This window comes from Carcharodon carcharias, chromosome 16 (assembly GCF_017639515.1).
Source record: "Carcharodon carcharias isolate sCarCar2 chromosome 16, sCarCar2.pri, whole genome shotgun sequence".
Classification (NCBI taxonomy): domain Eukaryota; kingdom Metazoa; phylum Chordata; class Chondrichthyes; order Lamniformes; family Lamnidae; genus Carcharodon; species Carcharodon carcharias.
In genome coordinates this window covers 28,521,420-28,539,226 of record NC_054482.1, presented here as the reverse complement: position 1 = coordinate 28,539,226, position 17,807 = coordinate 28,521,420, and the positions used below count along the sequence as shown (strand labels likewise).

Below are 17,807 nucleotides of genomic sequence, written 5' to 3'. Positions count from 1 at the left end.
CCTTCTCAAGGGCAACTAGGGATGGGCAATAAATGCTGACCTAGCCAGTGACACCCACATCCTGTGAAAGAATTTAAAAAATTGTTCGTCACCTCATGTGGTGGTGATGGTGAGATTCACCTTCTAACCAGTCTCTGGGTGAAGATGTTTCTCCTGAATTCCCAGTCAGATTTATTAGTCACTATCTTATCTTTTGAACCCTACTTTTGGACTCCCCTACAAGAAAAACATTTTTTTAATATCCATCCTATCAAACCCCGCTTTAGTTTTAAAAGTCCTCGATCAAGTGTATTATTCACTTCTGCCTCTCTGCCTCTCTCGACTCTCTCTCTCCCGCTTCTCGTTATTTCCGAACTGGAGGCAGAGACAGCACCTCGTGGAGGTCCCGCTTGTCACATCTCCGAGATCAGTTCAGTCGGACGGTCGGTCCCAGCGGCCAGAGCGAGCTCGCCGACAGCCCTGCTGCCGAGCGGGAGATTGGGGTGGAGGTCAGAGGGGTGATGGTAAGGCAGGCGAGCTGGGAGATGAAGCCAGGCAGCTGATGTGTCCCACCTGTCAGAGGCAGTCAGCATTGGGGCACTTGCACACCAGGAGCGGTGGAGCGGGCTGAGCGGACAGAGAGGCAGGTGCCGCCTGGTTTACTGCAAGGGCCGAAGCCTTGATTCAGCGTCTCAATAGGCCAGCTAGCTGAAGCCTGCTGGGCCAACCTTCCCCCCCTCCCATCCCATTCCGCCCCCCCACCCCCACCCCCACCCCTACATCCCCACGCTGCACACAAACCCCTTCCCCTTCTCCACGAGCGCTCGCATATTCTATAAATAAACACCACAGCCGAAAGCCCCCACCCCCCCTCCCACACCCTCACCGCCTCCCACCCCCACCCCTGCTCCCAACCCTCTCTTTGCACTGTCTGTGCTGGGTAGTCTTGTAAATTCACAGCGACAAGCTGTGTGGTGCTGGGGAAAATTGATACGACAGAGACAGCCAGAGCCGTGGTTCCGGAGAGGACAGCAATCCAACTTGATTTCTCAGATCAGGCATCCCACCCCTCAGCGGGTGTGACAGCAGGCTGAGAGAGCAGGCCAGGCCTACACAAACACACACACAATGTAACCGCCGGGTAAGAGACTCTGCATCGCTGCAGGTTAGTGCTGGCCGCCACTCCTGCCTTGAGATGTCCGACAAAATCAAATTCTCCACTTGCCGGGAGATGTTGACGAATGTTTTATCCTTGCTCTCTCTCTCTCTCTCTCTCTCTCTCTCTCCCGAGATATTTATTTCAAGAGGCTTAGGAGAGAAGGAACGAGATTAACAAAGTTGAGGCCTTCGCTAAATATTGCTGCGACGGTTGTCATATATTTTGCCCTTGCTGGCTGTGTTCCCCCTCTCCTTTGGAGGCAGAGGCGACTGAACTCCTTCATCAGAGCTGACAATGGGTGAAAGTAAAAATGGGATCTTGTCATTCTTCTGCTGGGAAAGTTGCCTTTAATTCACTCTTAACATTTGCAACCAATTGGATTGTACAGTGGGTGCCACATAGTAGGTGCTTAAACATAGAGGAGGTGTGGCTCGTAGGCATTTGTAAATCAGAGGTGGTTGTATGAATCTCTGGCTGAGGTAGTGAGCGTTTACAGAATTCAGCTAACAACAATCACTATTTCCATTTCCATAGCACCTTTTACATTGTAACATCTCCCAAAATGCTTCCCCAGGAATGTATTGGAGGGGGATAAATAAAATTCGACTACAAGCTGCATCAGGTAATCAAAAGCTTGCTGAAAGGTTTTAAGGGGCATCTTAAAGGAGGAGAGAGAGGTAGAGAGGCAGAGAGATTTAGGGAGGGAATCCCAGAGCTTAGGGCCTGGGCAGCTGAAGGTAAAACAATTTAAATCAGGGATGCTGAAAAGGTTGGAATTCGATGAGCTCAGGTATCTCAGTCTGTAGGGCTGGAGGACAGTTACAGATGGAGGGAGAGGTGTGGAGGGGAAAACAATCTAATCAAACAGGGATCCGCGCTTTAGAGAGGAAATCTCCTGCTCACGACCCTAACTAAATGGGGCTGACATTATCAGGACTACGTTTAAAAAGGGTGTTTCACACAATGCCACTTTTAAAGATAGGTTGCCACGAGTGCTGAACAGGCTTGATGAATTAGCTAGTCTGCCCCTGCCTATTATGTATGTATAATTGTAAACTGAATCCTATACAACATGGATAGTCTCTCCATCAGGTCTTTCTTGAGGATACAGTACATGGGAGGAATCACTTGGGAGGAAATGTGACCTTGGACCTATGGTTCCCAAACCTCCCCATCACTGGGGCTTTACCTCACCTTGCATCTGGGTCTGTTCTTTTACAATAATATAGTAATTCCACTATTATTCCATCATGTGACTGCCAGGAAGGTAGCAGTTGAACTTAATGGACCTTTATAGCAATTTCTACAGTCCATTCTTGGACAGGGCTCTCACTGTTAAAATGTGGCAATTATGAAGATTGACGATATCTATTGATGTGCTTAAGTTAATCAATTGTCTGCACAAATGTTAATCCAGCTCCCCCACACTGTGACTCAGTAACCCATCTCCCCCAGTGCCCTGTGTTACTGACTATACCTCCACTAATGTTAATCCAGCTCCCTCACACTGTCACTCAGTAACACCTCTCCCCCAGCACCCTGTTTTACTGACTGTATCTCGACTGATGTTAATCCAGCTCCCTCACACTGTGACTCAGTAACCCATCTCCCTCAGCACCCTGTGTTACTGACTGTATCTCTACTGATGTTAACCCAGCTCCCTCACATTGTCATTCAGTAACCTGTCTCCACTCAGCGTCGTGTGTTACTGATTGTATCTCTACTGATGTTAACCCAGCTCCCTCACATTGTCACTCAGTAACCCCTCTCCCCACAGTGCGCTTTGCACTGACTATATCTCCTGCAGCGCCCTGTGTTACTGACTGTATCTCTACTGATGTTAATCCAGTTCCTTCTCACTGTCACTCAGTAACACTTCTCCCCCCACTGCCCTGTGTTACTGACTATATCTCTACTGATGTTAATCCAGCTCCCTTACACTGTCACTCAGTAACCCCTCTCTCCCAGCACCCTGTGTCACTGACTGTATCTTTACTGATGTTAATCCGGTATATCGCACTGTCACCTAGTAACCCGTCTCCACTCAGCGCCGTGTGTTACTGACTGTATCTCTACTGATGTTAACCCAGCTCCCTCACACTGTCACTCAGTAACACTTCTGCCCCCAGTGCCTTGTGTCACTGACTGTATCTCTACTGATGTTAATCCAGCTCCCTCACACTGTCACTCATTAACCCCTCTCCCCCCAACACCCTATGTTACTGACCGTATCTCAGCTGCTTAATCCAGCTCCCTCACACTGCCACTCAGTAACCCCTCTCTCCCCAGCGACCTGTGTTACTGACTTTATGGCTACTGATGATCATGGTTGGGCCCAGTTTGAGGGCATCTCCTGCTCTATTTATATGACTCTGCAGTCTGTCTGTCTGTCTCTCTCTTGCGCTTTTTCTATTAATCCCCCCTCTATCTCTCTTTCTCTCCCCTACTTAATTCAAGGCACTGGCACTCATGTGATGAATCACATGCTGTTATCATGTAACCGAATATTTCATAGAATTGTCATACAGTGTTAGATCAGAAGCTGGACAGTAAGTACCTATTAAAGCCTTCACAATGTAGCCCTGTCATGACAAATGATAGTCACAAGAATGACCAGTATTTTGCGAGATCACTAAAATATGTCGGTGAGAGCTTACCCAGCTTCTGTAGCTTGTCTCATTACAGAATCATAGAATCACAGCGCAGAGGCCATTTGGCCCATTGTGCTTATGCCAGCTCTTTGAATGATGGACATTTACAAGGCTTTTGATAGGTCCCTCATGGCAGAGTGGTCAAGGCAGTAAAAGGCCAGGAGGTCTCGGGAAGAGTGGCAAATTGGATCTGAAACTGGCCCGGTTGCAGGAAGCAAAGGGTAATGACTGATGGGTGTTTGTGTGATCGGAAGGCTATTTCCTGTGGCATTTGACAAGGCTCAGTACTAGCTCCCTTGCTTTTCATGGTATATATCATTGATTTAGACTTGCATCATTAAAAGGTTTGCAGAGGAGATAAAAATTGGTTGTGCGGTTGATAATGAAGAAGAAAGCTGCAGACTACAGGCAGATGTCAATGGCCTGGTTAGGTGGTGGCACAGTGGGTGATGGTGGAGAGGCCCGGGGAGGGTGCACTGCAGAGGCAGATCATGGTCAGGTGACCATGACCCGATGTTGAAAGGAAGCCACTGAGGGAGGCGGCTCACCACCCCTAAATGGTCCTAATGCATGAAAATTGAGGCTGGGTGGGAAACACCCTTTTGGGTGGTCATTAATTGGCCATTTAAGGGTCTCAATTTTGGCAATGGCGGGTAGGCCGGCCTAGGCCTCGCCTGTACCCCCGTCAAATTGTGGTGAGGTCAGGGTGGGGAGGAGGCCAGTGGGAAGGCCATCCGAGGAATTTTACAGCGCCACACCCCCACTTACTTGGAAACGCGCTGGTAGGGAAGAGTAAAATTCTGCCCATGATAGAGAGGGCACAAAAGAGATTTACAAGAGTGTTGCCTGGACTGGAAAATTTTAGTTATGAGGAAAGATTGAATGGCCTCCCTGCCATGCTGTAAATATCCCTGCAAACAATTCATCTATTGATCAACCCTTCCACTCCATCAAAATCCTTCTTCATTCTGAACACCTCTGTCAAATCTCCCCTTAACCTTTTCTGCTCTAAAGGGAACCATCTCAGCTTCTCTAGTTTCTCCACATGCTGTACCTCATCCCTGGTGCCTTTCTGGTAAATCTCCCTAAGGCCTGGACATCCTTCCTAAAGTGATGCCCAGAACTGAACCCAGTACTCCAGCTGAGGCCTAACCAGTGTTGTATAAAGTTTTGGTACATCCCCCTTCTTTTTGTGTTCTGTGGGCAGGATGTTTGCGACCGAGGGTAGCTCTTCCTGACTCGGCAGACCCGCCTCAGTTTAAAGGGCCCCGTTAGACCCAATCTTCATTCCAGGGAGGCGGGAGCGGGATTGAGCTGGGCCTACCGACCCCCCAGGAAATTCGTAGGCAACCAGGGGGTGGACAAATGCCAAGGCAGCCTGGTTGGAAGGCCTGCCTTGGTTGTCTGGCACTTAGTCACAGCTGTTTTTGAAGCTGTTAGGCCTTCTAGCCTTCACCGTCCATCCACCCACTCCCTGACAACTCATGCTCTGCCACCCACTCCTGTGCCCCCTCATACCCCCATGACATCTCCATGCCAATTCAGGACTCCTCTCATACCCATTCCCCCTCTTACACCCATGGCCCCTCCGTCAACCCATTCTTCCCACCCACACACCGTACCACGATGGTCCCTCTATGCCAACTCTTGCCCTGATCCAACCCATCCAGCAAGGCATCTCATACCCTCATGCCACCTCCATTGCCACTCACCCATGTGGAGATTAAACAAAATAAACTTCTAACAATCTAATACAGCTCTTACTCTCTCACTCACATATACTTGATCATGGAAAAACTCCCATTAATGAAACTCATTCAAAGCTTTTAAATTCCAGCAAGTGTTCAACCTTTTATGAAAACAAGCTTCCATTCAGTAGCTACATCAAAGGCAGCTAATCCTTCAGTAGCCTCTTTAAACTGTAAGCCAAACTGTGAACTCAGAACCTCCTTCTGAGATAACTGTAGTATTTGAAATTCTGTCAAGCATTCATAATGATATAATGACATTTCCCTTGGGAAATGTCAACAAAGAATTTGATTGAAATGGCAGGCACAGATGATAATGCTTTTTTTTCTAACCCGATGGCCTGTCAATCAAAGCAGTCCAGCAGACTGTTTTTTTTTTGACACTCACTGACAGCTTAAGCTATTTTTTTTCAAGTTTAAAAAGCAGGGGATTTAAAAATGCTCAGATCATGGCACTTAAATAGATCTTATCTGCTCTTCAAGAGCATTTATGTTTACTGAATCAATTCGTGATTCCCAGACTGTGGGTGAAGGCCCTGGGAGCAGCCAAAATTGGGTTTGTTTGAACTCAGCAGGAAGTTCAAATGGGCCCTGCTGAGTTTAGGTTTCCTGTTTGTGTGGATACTTCTCCCACCGGCAAAAAATGAGGTCAGTTAGAAATGGGGGAAGAGCCTCTGTATCCACATCCTGCCAGACATTTCAGAGCTTTGTGGAGTCCAGAAGGCTCCATGTCAGTCTCTATAAATCCCAGAATCCCATGTGCTCTTTTTCAAAATCAGCCTTTTTCAGCTTATCCATGATGTTGAACGCAAAGCTCCAGATCTCCCCGTTCCTGCAATCACTTTGTAATGGCACCATTTAGTTTATATTGTCTCTCCCCATTGTTCTTCCCAAAAAATGCATTGTTTCTCATTTCTTCCATGGGTTATCTAAGAGAGAGAGAGAGAGATTGTCAATTTGCTACTAATCCACATTCATCTGGAGCTGATAGCCCAACCTTATTTCATGAGAGACCTCTACAGCCAACAGATAGAGGATATCCAATCAGCCTGCATTGTATGTGAAGCCCGGCCAGAGAGTTGCAAAAGCCAGAGTCTGACCCACTTCACCACACAATCACTCAAAACCCACGTCTAATGCTGATTTTATTCATGGTCAGATTCTGTAGTCAGAGGGCTGGGAGCAGCTGAAAATCACGTTGGGGAACATTCTTTGAGCTTGAATGATGCGTGAACGGCAGTAGTATATACAGCCAATCGTGTGACACCATTGGATCCCATTGTAACCTGGCAATGGCAGCCATTTTGATACTGAGGCCTGAGGCCTCGTAAATTCAGGTGGAATGGAATGGAGAGAGCTTCTTAAAGAGCTTCCCCAGACATGCTGCCTTAATGTAGGGGTTACAGACAGAAGATCCATCCACTGCACAGCCAATCAAAAGTTAAAGTGTTACAAATGGGGCATAAATCTGTTAGAACCAGGTCCCCCCCCCCCCCCCCCCCCCCCCCCCCAGACCCCTGCCCTCTCTCATGGGTGCAACTCAGCCTTTCTCACCGGGAATCTCAGTGCTTTGATCTTCTGGTTTGGCATCCATCCAAAAATCAGGCAACAGCACTAAAAAAAAAACAAGCCCCTAACATACCTACAGGGCCACTAAATTCATACAGGGCAAATCACTGAATTTGGCCACATTGAAGCAGAAGTAGAAGATGTGTTCTGGTTTGTTTGCGGGGTAGGGTGGGGAATTACCGAGGCTCAGTGGTCACAGATGACCACAGGGATTTCATTTCACAGTTATCAATCTGACACATTGCTGCAATGAGTTTGTGTCTGGAAATGACCTTGGATCCAAGTCGAAAGATGCAGCACTATCCAAATTTGGCAGTCATTTTTATTAGGGCCCTTGCCCACCTTAGCACTGTTTGCAAAGCTATTGAGCTGATGGTTGGCTCATTGGAGAACTTGGCAGCCTCCCATATTACCAACGCTTGTGTATGTCCATTAATATTTTTTGGGGGCCCTCCCTCCTCCACCTGGTGAAAGAGAGCAACCGGTTCAATTGCATAGACCATAAAAGCTCATAAACAGTGGCCCGAGCCTGTGACAGAGACTCTGAGGTGACCCCACCTTTCATGGTTGTGGGTTGCTGGTTCTCCACATGCTTAGAGGCCATGTGTGTGTTCATGTGCCAAAATGGATTTTCAATAATAGGACGGAACTGTGAAAGTACTGAATATTAATTAAATAAAACGTAAATATTTGAATCAAGTCAGCAGTGAAAAACTATGGGTATTTTGGGAGACAAGAAATAAATAGGTCGACAGTGTTTAGCAGTGGCATAATCAGATGGGAATATAAGACACAAAACTCATAGGAAGTAGGAGCAAGAGTAAACCATTCGGCCCCTCAAACCTGCTCCACCATTCACTAAGATCGTGGCTGATCCAATTTACCTATACTTTCCCCTGATCTGTGTTTGATAACATTCAGTGACTGAACATCCACGGTGATCTGAAATGAAGAATTCCTGAGCTCACAACCCTTCGAGTGAAGAAGTTTCTCCTCATCTTGAAATGACCGACCTCTTGTTCTGAGACTGTGCCTCGGGTGTTTCAGATTTCCCAGCCAGAGTTGACCTCCTCCCAGCACCTAACTTATCAGGCCCCTGAAGAATTTCATGTGTTTCAATTGAATCACTTCTCATTGTTCTAAACTCTTGGGAGTATTGGCCAAGTCTGCTTAGTCTATGCTAATATATTACCCTCCAATCCAATGGCTGCTAAAGTTATGCATTAACCTCTTGTGCGTCACCTTATTAAATCCTCTTTGAAAATCCAAATACACTGCATGTTCTCGTTCCCCCTTAACCATTCTATCTGTTACTTCCTCAAAAAACTCTAACCAATTTGTCAATCGTAATTTTCCTTTCATGAATCAAAATTGACTCTGTCCAATCATATGATGTTTTCATCAGTGCCCTGTTATCACAATCTCTAATGATTGGATCTAGCATTTTCCCTATTGCTGATATTAGACTAACTGTCTATGGTTTCCTGTTTTCTCACTTCCCTCCTTTCTTGAACAGTGAGGTTATGTTTTCTACCTTCCAGTCCATGGGGAATGTTCTAGAATTTAAGGAATTCTGGAAGATAAAAACCAATACATCCACTATCTTTGCAGCTATCCCTTTTAAAACCTGAGGATGTAGAACATCAGGTCCTGAGGATTTCTCAGCTTTTAGTCCCATTAATTCCTCCAGGAATATTTTTTAACTATTATGAATAGCTTTGTCAGTGGCAGATGGAATATAATGTGAGAAAATATGAGATTCTCCACTTTGGCAGGAAGAATAGAAAAGCAAAATACCATTTAAATAGAGAGAGGACGTCACTGCAGGAGTTCCTCAGGGGAGTGTCCAAGCCGCACACATGTTCAGCTGCTTCATCAATGACTTTCCCTCATCATAAGGTCAGAAGTGGGGATGTTCACTGATGTTTGCACAATGTCCAGCACCATTCATGCCTCCTCAGATACTGAAGCAGTCCATGTCCAAATGCAGCAAGACCTGGACAATATCCAGGCTTGGGCTGACAAGTGGCAAGTAACATTTGTGCCACACAAGTGCCAGGCAATGACCATCTCCAACAAGAGAGAATCTAACCATTGCCCCTTGACATTCAATGGCATTACCACCACTGAGTCCCCCACTATCAACATACTGGGGGTTATCATTAACCAGAAATTAAACTGTACTAGCCATAAGAGGCTACAAGATCAGGTCAGAGGCTAGAAATTCTGTGGCGAGTAACTCACCTCCTGACTTCCCAAAGCTTATCCAGAATCTACAAGGCACAAGTCAGGGGTGTGATGGAATACTCCCCACTTGCCTGGATGAGTGTAGTTCCAACAACACTCAAGAAGCTCAACACCGTCCAGGACAAAGCAACTCGCTTGATTGGCACCCCATCCATAAACATTCACTCTGTCCACCACCGACGCACAGTAGCAGCAGTGTGTACCAACTACAAGGCGCACTGCAGAAACTCACCAAGACCCCTTAGACAGCACCTTCCAAACCCACAACCACTACCATCTAGAAGGACAAGGCCAGCAGATGGCTGGAACGCCACCAGCTGGAAGTTCCCCTCCAAGCCACTCACCATCCTGACTTGGAAATATATCTCTGTTCCTTTGCTGTTGTTGGGTCAAAATCCTGGAACTTCCTTCCTAACAGCACTGTGGGTGTACCTACATCACATAGACTGCAGTGGTTCAAGAAGGCAGCTCACCAGCATCTTCTCAAGGGCAATTAGAGATGGGCAATAAATACTGGCTTAGCCTTCGACGCCCATATCCCTTGAATGAATGTAAAAAAAGACTGCAAAATGCTATGGTACAGAGGGATCTGAATCATACAAAAGTTAGTATGCAGGCACAGCAAATGGTTAGGAAGGCAAATAAAATAAAATGTTGGCCTTTATTGCAAGGGGGATGGAGTCTAAAAGTAAGGAAGTCTTGCTACAGCTGTACAGGGTCTTAGTGAGACTACATCTGGGAGCTCTGGGAGGGTGTCATATAGGGAAAGGTTGAACAGGTTGGGCCTATAACTATTAGGGTTTCGAAGAATGAGAGGTAATCTTATTGAAACATATAAGATCCTGAGGGGACTTGATAGGGTGGATGCTGGGGGGGATGTTTCCCCTCATTGTCAAATCTAGAACAAGGGGGGCACAGATTAAAAATAAGGGGTCGCCCATTTAAGATGGAGATGAGGAGGAATTCTTTCTCTCTGAGAGTCATTAGTCTTTGGCATTCCCTTCCACAGGGAGCAGTGGAGGCGGGGTCATTAAATATATTCAAGGCTGATTTAGACAGCTTTTTGATCGATAAGAGAATCAAGGGAGCAGGCAGGAAATTCAAGATTAGGCCGCAAGCAGATCAGCCATGATCTCACTGAATGGTAGAGCAAGCTTGATGGGCTGAATGGCCTACTCCTGCTCCTATTTCTTATGATCTTATGAAGCTCTTCATGGTCACTAAATCCTTAGTGTTATAGACTGGAAAGCCAATTGAAGAACAATACTTGAGCCAATCTTTACTCAGTCTTTCATTTATTTACAGCATGAAACATTACATGCATATACCTCCTAACTCAACCACTCCGCAGTTTCAAGAAGTGGTGCTTATATGTGTTCAAGTGAAACCCATTCAATGTCCACCACCTGCACATAATCAAATTCAGTTAGTATATAATTAACACTTGGCTCCCTGTTGTATCAAGAATGTTTCATGTCTCTTTCGCCGTGAAGACAGAAACAAAGAACTGAATTTTCCAGGCTCCGTAGGTGGGTCTGGAAGTCGGGCCAGGAGCCAATTCTGAAAGTAGTACATCCACGCTGTAAGCGCTTTTGTTGGAAGTACAGCCGCTGTGGCATTGGCTACCTATCAGCAATGGCAGGTAGCCAATTAGCCCAATTAAAGCCCCAATGGGGGGGGCCAGGGTGAGGACGCTGTCGGAAATATCATGGCCTTAGAACAGCCCCCTGAGTTGGGAGGTCAATGGGAGTTTGAAGCAACCTTCAGGTGGTAGGGCTAGAGGGGCTAACAACACCTCCACTTGATTACCCGAGCACGGACCCAACTGGGATGCGATGGCCACAGCGCCTTGATGGCTTGACAGCTGTGGCCAGGCAGGATTTTTAATTTGTCCCTGTGCTGTGGGGAGTGCCTCCATTTTGAGCCCCCTCGGGTCTCCTACCTCCCTCCGCTGTGCCCACCTCTCCCGATGGGGCTGCCAGCCGGGCATCAATGGGTCCCTCCCGTTGGGCCTTGCACTTGCCCAGCCCACTGGCCATTCTTAATTGGACAGGGCTTCTAAAAGTGACTTCTTAATTGGCTGCTTCTGGGAAGACCACAACCAACCTCCCTCGGCGGGCACTTCTGGGTGACTGACTCAGAATTGAGGCCATCTGAGAAGATTCAGCCCAATGTATTCATTTAATGTCATTATCTTACTCTGCATTATGATGTCGCCCATGTCTGCCTGTCAAGGACCCATATTTACTCTCACTAATCTCTGCCTTTTTACATACCTATGGAAGGTTTTACAATCTGTTTTGATGTTTCTAGCTGGTTTACTCTCAAAATCTTTGTCATTCTTTGCTGAATTCTCAAATCCTTCTCAACCTTCAGGTTCCCTGCTCTTTTCTGCACCATTATAAGCCTATTCCTTTAAACTAAAACGACCCTTAACTTAAAAGAAAGGGTGCTCGAGCTGCAATGTAAACGGTTTCTCTCCCTGCTGGGTATTCCCAGCATTTTCTGTTGTTACTGCCTTTAACTTCTCGTTAGCCACAGTTGGAGCACTTTCTTTCTGTCAGATTTTGTTTTATTCATTCAGGGCATGTGGGCGTCGCTGGCTAGTCAGGCATTTATTTCTCATCCCTAATTGTCCTGTGGAAGGGGGTGGTGAGCTGCCTTCTTGAACCGCTGCAGTCCAGGTATTTGATCCTGAGGGAATGCAGAATCCATTGCGAATTATGAATTAATTCTTTAAATATCCGCCATTGACCAAACACTGTCCCGCCTTATAATCTCTTTTCCCAATCTGCCCTAGCCCCTTACACCTACATGGTTTGCTGTGTTCAGACGTAAGATCCTAATTTCAGATTTAAGACTGATGTTATTTGACTCCCGCCTGTCTCCGAAAAACGTGCAATCAGTTGCTTTTATCCCTGGGGCAGGATTTTCGGGTTGTCGGGCCCAGCAGAGGCCGGGAAATAGTCCGCCGCCCGCGATTTCGACCTGCCGGGGTGTGGGCGGGAGGTGGGTGAGCGCAAAGGTCTGCGCATGCTCCGGGGAGCTGCCTCAGGGGGAGCTGAAGAATATTAAAATCAAGAATAAAGATCTTGAGAATGCGAAAAACACATCCCCGCGTCGGACTCAGTCACACGAACAAGCACGTGGTAAAAGTGCTGTCAAGACATTTTTAATTTTTTTAAGTGAATGTTGGAAACCTCACCCCGCCCGTGGATGAGGTTTCCTAAAATATCCAATGGCTGCCTGGCCGACTCGCCCATGAGGTTGGGCGGGCAGCGAAAAGGCCTTGATTATTGGCATTAACAGGCCTCTTCATTGTCGGCGAGCGCGCTGCCGCCTCCCTCCCGCGCCCGCCGACTGAAATATCCCGTGAGTACGCGATCACGTCGGGAATGCTCGTCCGACGTCATCCCCCGCTATTTTCGTCCAATCAGGTCGGCCGCACGCCTGCCTGCGCCCCCCACCCCCCCCCTCCCCACGGGATGTAAAATCCTGCCCCTGGTCTTCCATTGCTGGATCTCTCTCCTCCTATGGCTTTTCATCACCTCCTTTCACCACTGAATGGAGCGGTGCAGTGACTGTCTCCGAGTGATGGTCCTTACCAGACCCTGGGCGTGAGCTCAGTGAGGATATCCTTCGTCCCTGATCTGTCCCAGCTTGCTTTCCTTTCTCTGATGCTGAATTGGACAGAGGTGGTGTTCAGTCACAATGCTTTCCACAAATTTTGACAGGGTTAGGGTACTAGACAGCAGCAGGTTGGAGTGGCAAGGGTCAAGTTTGGGGGGGGGGTGGTGTGCGCGTGTGCGCAGGGAAGGCCTGGGGGGTTGCGAGGGTGGCGATCGGGCTCTCGGGGGATAGGTCGGAGGGTGGGGAGGGCGGTCTGGAGGTCAGCAGGTTCTAAGGCGAGGGTATCTCCCCCCCCCCCCCCCCCACCCACCCGAGTCAGAAGAGGCCTAGCACCTTCCCGGCCGAGATTGCACTCTGTTCATTTTCGGGTACCCTCCCACCCACAAATCTACCATCTGCCCGCCAGCCTAATAATTGAGGCTGGGCAGGAAAAGCCTCTGACGGGGCGGCTTCCTGTTTGAGGCCCTGCCCGCTCCAGCATCAAACCATTCCAAAGTCAGGGCAGGTGGGATCCCAGGGGGAATCCCGCCCATACATTGTCACGCTCCCCCCGCCACCCCCACCGCCTCAGAATCCACCGGGGGTTCGGCCGGGGTGGGGGGGTGGGGGTGTAAAATTCTGGCCATGATGTTTTCATATTTCTGAGTTCATGAGTCTCTTGTTAAAGGGATTTGCGGGAACATTTTCGAGGGCTGCCCGATATAGTTATAACTGGTGGTGGGAGCACTTTTATCTTCCATTAGCTGAGAGGGGTCAGCAGCAGGCCTGCTGATTACCCCACCGCTCGATAACTCCCTGCTCTTGATGGAGGGGGAATGAGGCTCAGTGGTCCCACTTGGGATCTGCCCCTGACACCGTTACAGTGTAAACATCCACCACAGGCCCAGTCGCCATATGAGAATAAAACAGGGCTTGATCATGATTCTGGGTCCTTGGACATGGCTGAAGCGGCAGCTTCTTTAATTCTCCCTCAGCACCAGCTCTGCGGCCTCTCGTGCCGCTGATTCGGGATTCGCAGTCAGCTCGAGGCCCCGCTAATCTGGTTATCCAGGACTGCCACTGGCCCAGTACTGGCCCAGAGACTGTTGACCGGTGTCTCTCAGTGGGAGTGCACCAGGCCCCTCCAAGGTCCTGACAGGGAACTCCCCAGTGGGAGGCACTTGAGGGAACCAGAGGAACTCTAACATCCAGCAGCACACGCCCGACATTGCTGTACCATTACAGCATTAGGTCCCTGCTGCCTTGTTTTGCAGAGCCCCCGGAAAGTCTACATGCCAGAACACGGCCTACCGGTCGTGGTGGTCTGCTGCATCCTGAACAACCTTGTCAAAGTGAGGCCACTGCCGGAGCCTCCAGGTATACGGCAGTCAGCCCACAGAGGATGGGGAACTGACAATTCGACTTTCTGGCAGGACTGTTCATGATCGGCTCATCGACTTGCAACTCAGTTCCCTAGTCACCAAGGGTCGCACGCCTTGCCTTCTCTCTGTTACTGACCATCAGGGTCTTGGACACAATGCTGAAATAAAAGCCGCAGCAAAACAAACTTTTTAACTCAACTCTTTCCAACAAACCTATCCAATATTCCACACAAAAGTCAGCTGTGCCTTCCCCTAGTGCCTGTCTTGTGGGTGCCTTTGCTTGTTCTAGTCATCCTAACAGCTGTAACATGGCTGGTGAAAGGCTGCTGACTTTCACTGGGGGTGGGGAGGCTGCACATAGCCTTTCAGGATGGTGTCAAGCAGCTCTGGGCCTAGAGGCCTGGTTTCACCTTGCCATGGGTGGCACCAGCCTGGGCTGGCTAGTTGGCAGGCGACAGTAAGGGCTTTGGTGGTGTGGCAGTGCCGGGAGGACAAACACTGTCCTCCTGAGAGAGGGCAGCGTGCTCCATAGAGCCACTGCCTCTGCCCCAGGGCAGTGCCCCGGCAATCCTAGTGAACTGCTGGAGCATAGGTTGCTGGACTGCTGTGAGACTCTGCAAGCCCCTTTGAGCACTGATAATCTCCAGCCAGGACAGTGGCGTTCTGAACCTACATGGCAGCAAGCTAAGATTTAACTACCTCAGTCTGAGCTCCCACTGCTGCAGTCTGGCTCCTGCTTGTGCTGAAGTGGGAGCTGAGACATCAGTCACCTGATGCTGCATCATGATTGTGTCCTCAAGTGTTCGCACGGCGTTGGCCCCCATTTCCACGCTGGAAAGAATGGGTTGCAAGCTCCTTGCAAAGCCCTGTACCAGGTTGGACCTGGATTCCTACGTGCTCCTTGATAGTGGCAGCAGGCTTTCTGGCAGGTGAACCAATGTACCAGACATCTCTGTGTGCATGCCTGCTGGCTTTTTTCTTTATACCGCTGCATCGAAGTCCTCATCTAGGCCCTCTGCAGCAGAGTCCGTATGGAACTTCGCCCTCCAGGGAGCTGGCGCCCACGTTACTCTTCCCCTCTGACCTGGCTGCAGTCCACTCAAGCCCTAGTATCTGACCAAGTGCAGACCCACCTCTCTGGCACCCTCTAAAGTACAGAACTGGTGGCTGTGAGGGTGAGAGAGAGAGAGAGGCAGTGATTCTTCAGCATCAGCTGATTTCACACTCCCACATGGCCAGATGGTAGTTCTTGTCTACCTGAAAGGAGAAAGGTACAATGGTAGGGTTACACTGAGGAAAGCGGAGTTGGTAAGTATGAGACAGATGATTTTAGGAATCAGAAAAGATTGTGCAGGAAGTGGGGTGTGAAGAAAGGAGAATTAGGTGTGAGCATTCCACCATCTCCAACCCTTTCAACCCCACTGCTGGCCGCAACCTCAGGAGCACCATCTCCTCCATCCAGGTGAGGACATGCAACCAAGCCTGCCCCCACCCCTCTCCCATCTCCAGCGGTTAGCTCCTGCTGTCTTCACCTTGTCCAACAAGAGAGATTGAAGGGTATGTGCGGTGCGATACGTTTGGGTGACGTGGCTATAATGGTTGAATAGCTGGCAGTGTCTGCAAGCTGTGAGTCACGGCTGTGAGGCTTGCAGCAGTGCTAAGTGTGTGCGGGTGAGTTGAGCCTATGATTGTTAGGTTGGAGTCCTGACTGATAGATTGTTGGTAGGTGATTGAAAGGGTGTTGTGTGCACTGAGCAGCATGTGAGACTGGTGGTGTAGTCGGTGGGATATGACATTTGCTGACCTTGATCACTCATGTGAGGTCGTTGAGCTTCTTGTAGCACTGCATCCGGGTCCTCGGGTCTACGCTGCTGGCAGTGACCTCCACCTCTCCTCCCACTGCCTTCTTGGGAGGACCTCCTGACCCCCAGGCTCTCTCTCTCTCTCTCCTCCCGTCCACCTCCCGAACAATGCCATCAGACAATGGCTACTCAGGTCTCCAGGCAGCATATAGTGGACCACTGAGTGTCCGTAGTGGGCAGCTCACACCTTAAAGTCTGTTTCTTTTGCAATCACTTGGCAGGCAGTGCAGACACTCCACATGACTGAGTGGATGAGCATTTTGCAAATTGGTCTAAAGAATTAAAAAAAAGACACACACTAAATTTTGCTCCAAGAAATGACAGAAACATAGAAACTGGCTGACATCCACAGACTGTGCTCAGCATCTGCCTTCTATGTAACTGTCTTCACTGTCACTGTCTTAATTGCAAGCGGTGCAGTCAATTCTTGTTAAGTGAAAGCCCAATTTAATCAGGACAAGAAGGCGCTGGTATTGGGCGCGGTTCATTAACAATTCCCAGTTCCACAGTTAGGATCTAGTCCCAGACCTGGTTGATGGAATGAGCATGTGGTGAATCACCTGCTTGTAGGCAGAGGGATCTGTGAAGCCCAGTGCTCTGGCTGTGCAAAGTAGGAGGGTCCAATCTGCTATCTAAGGCCTGCAAGCCTCAAAGACCAGGCCACAAAAGCCAGGGAACAGTCCTGTTTCTACTGCATCTCTTACTTCACTGGTTTGGCCTGATGGGTTTTCGTGGCAAGCTTTTGGTGCTTTCCTCACCTGAAGTCGACTCACATGTACTGAAAGGCAATTGGGAGCAAGGCCCCTGGCTCAAGGGAAGATGGTGGCATAGTGGTAATATCAGTGCACTAGTAATCCAAAGGCCCAGGCTAATGATCTGGGGACATGGGTTCAAATCCCACCACAGCAGCTAGTAAAAGTTAAATTCAATTAATAAACCCTGGAACTGAAAGCATGTCTCAGTAATGGTAACCAGGGAACTATTATCGATTGTTGTACAAACCCATCTTTAGGGAAGGTAATCTGTTGTCTTTACCTGACCTGTTCTGGCCTACATGTGACTCCAGACCCCACAGCAATGGGGCTGACTCTGAAATGGCCTAGCAATGTACTCAGGGAAAATAGGGATGGGCAACAAATACGTCCTTGCCAGTGACACTCACCCTCCTCCCGCCCCTGCCCTGACAGTGTTGAATCAGGCCAGCCAGAGTGAATTCGTGGTGAGGGAGCCAATCACGGTCGATGGTCTGCTTCCCGGCCGATCCCAGAGATGGCACCCACCTGCCAACCTGAAAATTCTGCCGTGTGTGAGAGAGTATGTGTGCATATGTTTGATTAACGGCCAGCCAGCATGAAAGATGCACTGAAAAGCTCAGTGATGCCGGGATGAGGGCAGGTGACGTTGTCAACGTGGCCATGCAGGTGAGCGCTTCAAGAGAGCTGCCTGAAGGCAGAGAGCTGCCTCGGGGAGCTGCAGACCTGCAAATAATGAAATAAAGCACTAAAAAGCTGCAAAAAAATGTTCATGCAACACAATCAAGCATCTGAAAGCGCACCCCATAAAAATGCTGTCCCCAGATAATTATTTTAACTTTATTTCCT

At 48.7% G+C, this 17,807-nt stretch overlaps 1 protein-coding gene across 5 annotated transcripts in view; it reads left to right on the top strand.

The window, feature by feature from the left end:
• Positions 1-17,807, top strand: part of LOC121289177 (pre-B-cell leukemia transcription factor 1-like) — a 549,225-nt gene that overhangs the window by 527,652 nt on the left and 3,766 nt on the right. The window lies entirely within an intron of this gene.